Genomic DNA, 6949 nt, shown 5'->3' with positions numbered 1-6949 from the left:
GTAAAAAAAAATATAGACAATCATACAACTTTTTAAATACATGGATCTATTTTATTAAAACACTGCCAGCAGCATGGTCAGCGGTTCCACCTCAACCTCCACCCCTAGGTACTCTCTGATCAATGTTTGTATCATGACCCAGAATACCTGAATTTTTGGGCAACTCCACCAAATATGAACCATATCTCCTTTTTGCCCGCATCCCCTCCAGCACAAATCCGGGGACCCGGGGAAGATCTTAGCCAGCCTGCTCGGGGTTAGGTACCAATGAAATAGAATTTTATAAATATTCTCTTTGATAGTGGTACAGATTGACGTTTTTGCAGCTACCTCCCAAATGTCCTCCCAGTCTTCTCTATCGATCTCTGTATTCAAATCTTCTGCCCATTTGATCATATAGCTATGTTGGGAACAACCCGCTGACCATGGTGCTGGCCAAACCAATAGATGAATTAGGAACGGCAGAAAGTAAGATGATCACTCATGTAATGACAGCTGCCCGCTGTTTTATTGCGGCTGCCTGGAAAAAGGTGAATGCGCCTTCTAGGCAGACGGTCCTACGGAGACTAAGGGAAATAAAGATGATGGAGCTCCTCACAGCACAGTTGAACCAGAAAACTGACAAATTTCACAAAATTTGGGAAATATGGCCAGGAAACTAGGGACCCCATAGAAATAAATACAGAAACACCAGACAAATGGGCTCGTCCTACCCCCTCCCCCCCTTCCACCCCTCCCACCCTTCTTTTTCTTCTTTTCTACGTTCTTCTCTTTCCTTTGTTAAGCTCATGAGAGACGCCTACGGAAGCGGCTGCTTCCCTAACACAACCGGAAATAGGAAGACAGACCACACTTATTCAAAAACAGTGTTATAGCAACTATTTTATTTCAGTAATGATGACGAACTGTTAATGCCCTTTGTTGTATGGACAAGTGACACTGTTAAAACATCACATGTATTCCAAGACTATATATTTGTTATGTCTCTCTAAAACAATAAAAAAAAAAATTGAAAAAAAAAAAAAAAACTATCCCTGTTTACACTGAGCACTCACCAAACTAGTCACTTGGATGTATTTTACATCTATGAATGTCAAGTTTAAAAAAATCTAAACTATCCACTGTCTGAAGACGGAGCAACATAGTCTTATACTGCTTGATGGGTGAAGAACAAATAGAATGCTCAGTTTCTGACTTTATCTCCAGTGCTCCATTCATTGGCATACAAATCAGAGGACCAGAAACATGTGTCTGAGAATCCAAGCCAGAGGTGTCTGCATGACAGATGTGAAGCAGTTGCAAAAGCTTTTAGTTTCCAGTATAGATAAAAGGTGATCTATGCATTCCAATGATTTCTGTATGTTTGTAAAATCCTAGTATCATGCCATAAGTGTGTTGGACACATGAAGGGGATGAAGAATAAATGAATTAAGAGTCATATTTGTACACACTGTGCACTTAGCTTGTTTCTGTTGTTCTCTGTATAATGGATGTATTATTAAAACACGTTGTCTTGCACAAAAAAAACAAAAAAATAAAAAAAACACTGCCAGCAGACACGAAAGAACACGTAATAAACAGGCTCAAGTACACAGATTGGTTCTCCACAAGAATTCTGAGAGTCGAGAAAACTATTCGAAGTCCAGCAGGACCAGGGTGAGAAACAAAGTTGAGCAACCTCTTGGTTGAGATCCAACGTAGTTTCCTTGTGATACTATATGGAAAATGAGAATATCTTTTATTGGAATCTGTTAGGCCGTGTTTATAACCAAAGCGAGCAGGCATGCCATGCTGCTGGCCGCCAAAAGGAATCCATGATTTCCACTGAGCACGCACTATGTGCGCATGACAGCACGCGTGAACGAGGCGGCCAAGCGTGCAAATTTAGAGCAGATCTGGGAAACTGATTTCCCAGAGCGACGGCCACGTCGCTCGAACGGTTCAGCCAATGAGGGCGAACCGCTCATGTGACATCATGGCCACGTGTCCGGCACGCCTCCCTGTCGCCTCCTCACGCCCTCCGCCGGTATATTCAAGGCCTTAAGGGGAAGAGGGAATGTATCTGTGAAATAATATGGTAAAAACTCAAATGTTCCATTGTACGACAATTACCATGTTTGATATGTATTATTCATCTTTCAATAAAAAATGATTGAAAGAAGAAAAAGAAGAGACATCACTACTTTGCAGCGGACGTCTCACATTGGACCACGGTGAACTGACGACTGATAGATTTAATAGGGAGGAACTGTGTGATGCCTGACAACAGGATTAGGATTTTTAAATAATGAAAAAAGTTTGGAAATATCTTCATTCACTTCACCTGCACATCTGGACTCTGAATGGAGGGTGATTGTCTCTCTTGGTGATAAGATTAGATTATGCTATATTCGGACCCCCTGAATAAAGCAGAGACATATCTTGGTACCCAGGACAGTCCCAGTTTGGGCAGGTCTGTGGAAATGTACATATAGGTTTTAGCTGTTAGACCATATTTGCTGGTTCTGGGGCCGGAAGACACCTTCCAGCACTTTGACTTGAATGTGTAAGGTATCTTCCTATCTCCAGAAGGCGCCCTGCGGCAGAAGACTGCTTAGTACATATGGGCGGAAGTGTAGACATAAGCACAAAAGGAATTGTTTCAAACACCCAAACTATGTTTTTTTTTTTTTTTTTTTTTTTTTAAATAAAGCATTCAAAAAGACTTATTATTGTCTATATTGTGTGAAAGCATCAATCCCATTACTTTAAACATTAAAATGTTTCAGTCATTAATGAAATGACAGACCTGTGAGGGACGGCTGCTTCAGAGGACTTTTACAGTGCCCCAGCAGCCGTAGCTTTGCAGGGACATTTCTCCTGCCAAAATGCACTCAGTCTGGGATTAAGACGGGTGAAAACCCACCAGCAAGTTCTTAACGCCCTCCCACTATCATTAGACCAAATCCGCCGTCATTCCAGATTCATTTTTCCCCCTTATTCATCTGTCCAACTAATTCCTGCTGCATTCAGCCGGCTTACATCTTAATCTTTTCTGTTACATAGAGAATACATAATGAAAAGCTGCATTTTCTGGGTACATGCACACATTTGGAGCGGATGAACCATATGTGAAGTGACATACAATACTGAATGGAAACTGAATGGTGTCCAGTGCTAAAAACAGTGCAGGCCCGGGGAACAAAAAACAAAGAACAAGGGCCCTGCGCTGAGCCAGCCGCGCTCGAACACCAGGGGACTCTGTGCTAAAACATGGGTATAATTTCACTGTTTTCACTCACACAAGCTGTGGGAAAGGAGTTACCATCTGATGTTTGATTGTGCCCGGTATGTTTTTGGCAGTGGCCTCGTATTCCTGTATTGAAGATAAAAAAAAGTTTTTGGGGTTTTTTTTTTTTAAACGTGAAGAACAAGCCACATTTTCTGTTTTGGTGTCTGGGAGGGAGGCACATGTAACCCAGCACAGGACAGTCTCCTAAAACTAAAGAAACTCGCGCTGACGGGCTTGTAAAGAAGGCATATGTCCCACGTTTGGGAAAATCTTCTGCAAATTATAGAAATGTCCTTTTAACCCTGTGTTAACCAGAAGGGCTAGTTTGAAGGCATGTTTAATAGAGCTGGTGACAGGCACCAGGTGTTGTACAAATGCTTTATTATCTCATTTGCTCCGGAAAGAAAAGGGAGACTTCTTGGGAATAATGAGGGCTTTTTTTAAACATTTTTCTTTTCCATGTCTGAAACAGAATCAGATTCACTGGAGATAATTCTCTTTTGAAGTGAATGGTTTCTTTTCTGCTGCTGTTCCTTCCCGACAGATACAGGGATTCTTGCATTTTGAATCCTGAGTCCATTTGCATTGCAGAATTTGCAACGGTGCGAAATTGCAACTTGTGTTTTTTTTTGTTTGTTCCCCCTCTCTCTGTCTGTCTCTGTCTGTCTCTTCCCCCTCTCTCTTCCCCTCTCTCCCTCTGTCTGTCTCTTCCCCCTCTCTCCCTCTTCCCCCCTCTCTCTCCTTCTTCCCCTGCCTCTCTCTCTCTTCCCCCCTCTCTCTCTCTTCCCCCCCTCTCTCTCTCTCTTCCCCCCTCTCTCTCTCTTTTTCCCTCCCCCTCTCACTCTCTATATAAAACTATGCACATACATATGTAATCAATTCTATACTGCACTGGAAAAGACATGATAAAAGAGAATTATTACATAGATATCAACATTATTCGGATTTGATATAAAATACATAAGGGGGTTGAGAAACATTGCTATGGAACCATTGTTAGGAAATATTACTCTGCACTTGGGAAATATAGGAACACACAGAAGAAGGAAGATAGAGAAATATATCAGGAGAGGCTTAGCAGGAGCAAGTCAGATTTGCAAAGGCCCAAGAAGAAGAGAAAATCCTCCCGTAAAGAAGGAGAAAATAAAAGCAAAGGGAGGAAAACAAAAGGAGGATTTGTAAGACTAAAGACAGAAGAGGACAGTCATGTTGAGGAAGAAAAAGTTATAGCAGGCAACCACAATTATTGTTTTTGCTCAGTCTACACAGCTGAAGGTGAAAGGGAGGGACCACAGTTAGGGAACAGGTATATAAATGGGAAGGAGATGTACACAAGTCCATTTACATGGATAAGTCAATGGGGCCAGACTGGATACCTCCAAGAATATGAAAAGAGTTTTGGGGCGTGCTGACAACGCAATTTACCGAACCATTGAATCAGTCACTCATACCAGCTCTAGTTCCAGACAACTGGGGATGACCAAATGTAGTCCAACTTCACAAAAGAGGACGTAGGTTAGAGGCAGGAAACTATAGACCAGTGAGCTTGACACCAGTAGTGTGGGCATTAATGGAAACACTGCTATTTAGAATTGTTCTAAAGTCCAGTAACCGGCAATATCCCAGGCAACAAGAAATTACTGGGTCGAGATCATGTCAAACAAACCTAATTGATTTTTTTTTTTGACTGGGTGGACTAAGGTTAAGGTTAATGGTGGAGCAGTAGATGTAGCTTACGTGGATTTCAGTAAGGCCTTTGACATTGTCCCACATAGAAAACTGTGAAATAAATTCTTGGGATTAGATTCTAAAGTGGTTGAATGAATAAGACATTCAGTGAAGGATAGGTGACAGAGAGTTGCGGTAAAAGGGAGCCTCTGTCAGTGAACGAGAGCTCCATTGTCTATCTCCTGTTCCCTTTGGTTGAAGCTTGGCATCAGTTTACTAGAGCAGCTGAGGGATTGAAGACATACTACCACCACTTCCAGTGTGTGTGTGTGTGTGCATATATGAGTACATGCTGATAAGTACATAAATGCAGATGTTTCACTAGTAAAATGGTGTTTGCATGTATTAAACTGCACACGTTAAGCTTCTGATTTAGGAGGTGCTCACTTGCTTGGAACTGAGGAATTCAAGTGTGGCATTTTCATGTGAAATATTTTAGATGGTCTACTTGTACATTATAAACTATTGTTAGTCTATTAAGAGATGTCATGTATGTATGTATGTATGTATGTATGTATGTATGTATGTATGTATACATGTATGCATGTATGTATGTATGCATGCATGTATGTATGCATGCATGCATGCATGTATGCATGTATGCATGTATGTATGTATGCATGCATGTATGTATGCATGTATGTATGTATGTATGTATGCATATCTTTATTTATATAGTGTGATCTATGTACATAGCGCTTCACAGCAGTAATACACGTGACATAATCATATAACACATAATTGGAATAAGCGCTTCAGACATAAAAGTAACATTAGGACAAGGAGTCACTGCCCCAAAGAGCTTACAATCTAAGTGGTAAGTGGGGAGAGCGTACAGAGACAGTAGGAGGGTGTTCTGGTAAATGCATCTGCAAGGAGACAACGTCAGTACATATGAGATGGACAGTATCAGCCAGCAGAGCTACCCATATGCTTTGTTAAAGAGGTGGGTTTAAGGAATGTCCTAAAGGTGGAGAGAGGGGCAGTGGCAGACTTACCTTTTTGCCGACTGTAGGCTCGGGGTGGCCCTCCTCCGCAACGTACGATGTCATGATGTAACGGTGGCATGTGACACGGCATTGTCATGGCAACACAGCATGACGCACAGGAGGGGGCCCTCTCCGGAAAAGGTAAGACACACACACAAATTGCCTCCCCCAAAAAGTGACGCTCTAGGCCTAGTCAGCCTTATGGGAACTCTGTCCCTTGGGAGAGGGTGCTAGTTGGATATGGAAGGGAAGGTTATTACAGAGGTGTGGGGCAGTGAGTGGGAAAGGCTTTAGGCGGGAGAGGGCTTTTGATACACGATGTTTTCCTTTTTGCCAAAAAGAAGCAGACTAAACTTCCAGTAAATTGTAGTAATTTAGGTAATACTGAAAAACCGAGATGTTTTGATATATTTATCATGGCCATTGGGATACTAATCCAGAGTGTTTGATAAGTGTATCTTGCCAGTGTGTCATACATAGGAATATTCTCTTGTCTAGTTCTTCTTTTCATTGTGATGCAGTTAAATATTAGATTATTGGCAGCGATATTAGTCTGGATCCCCATAACAGGGGTGCTCAACTCCAGTCCTCAAGCCCCCCAAACAGGTCAGGTTTTCAGGATATCCCAGCTTCAGCACAGGTGGTTCAATCAGTGGCACCTATGCTGAAGCAGGGATATCTTGAAAGCCTGACCTGTTGGGGGGGGGGGGGGGGGCTGAGATCTAGAGTTGAGCACATGTTGCTGATCAACCTATAATTAAGTAGTAATCAGATCAGAACAGGCTATATGCTGGCCATGCTGCTGCCTAGTTCACACAGTGTGAGGTTCTTAGCTTGTGCTAAGGATGTAGCTTGTTATGGGGGATTAATGCATTTTTTCTAGCAGTCCTAGGCCATTAGTGGCTATTAGAAAGTTTGCTTTCTGCCTGGTCTATATTTTCAGCCTATAATAAAATATAAT

The sequence above is a fragment of the Ascaphus truei genome, chromosome 3 (genome assembly GCF_040206685.1).
Source record: "Ascaphus truei isolate aAscTru1 chromosome 3, aAscTru1.hap1, whole genome shotgun sequence".
NCBI lineage: Eukaryota > Metazoa > Chordata > Amphibia > Anura > Ascaphidae > Ascaphus > Ascaphus truei.
This window is presented reverse-complemented; position numbering follows the sequence as displayed.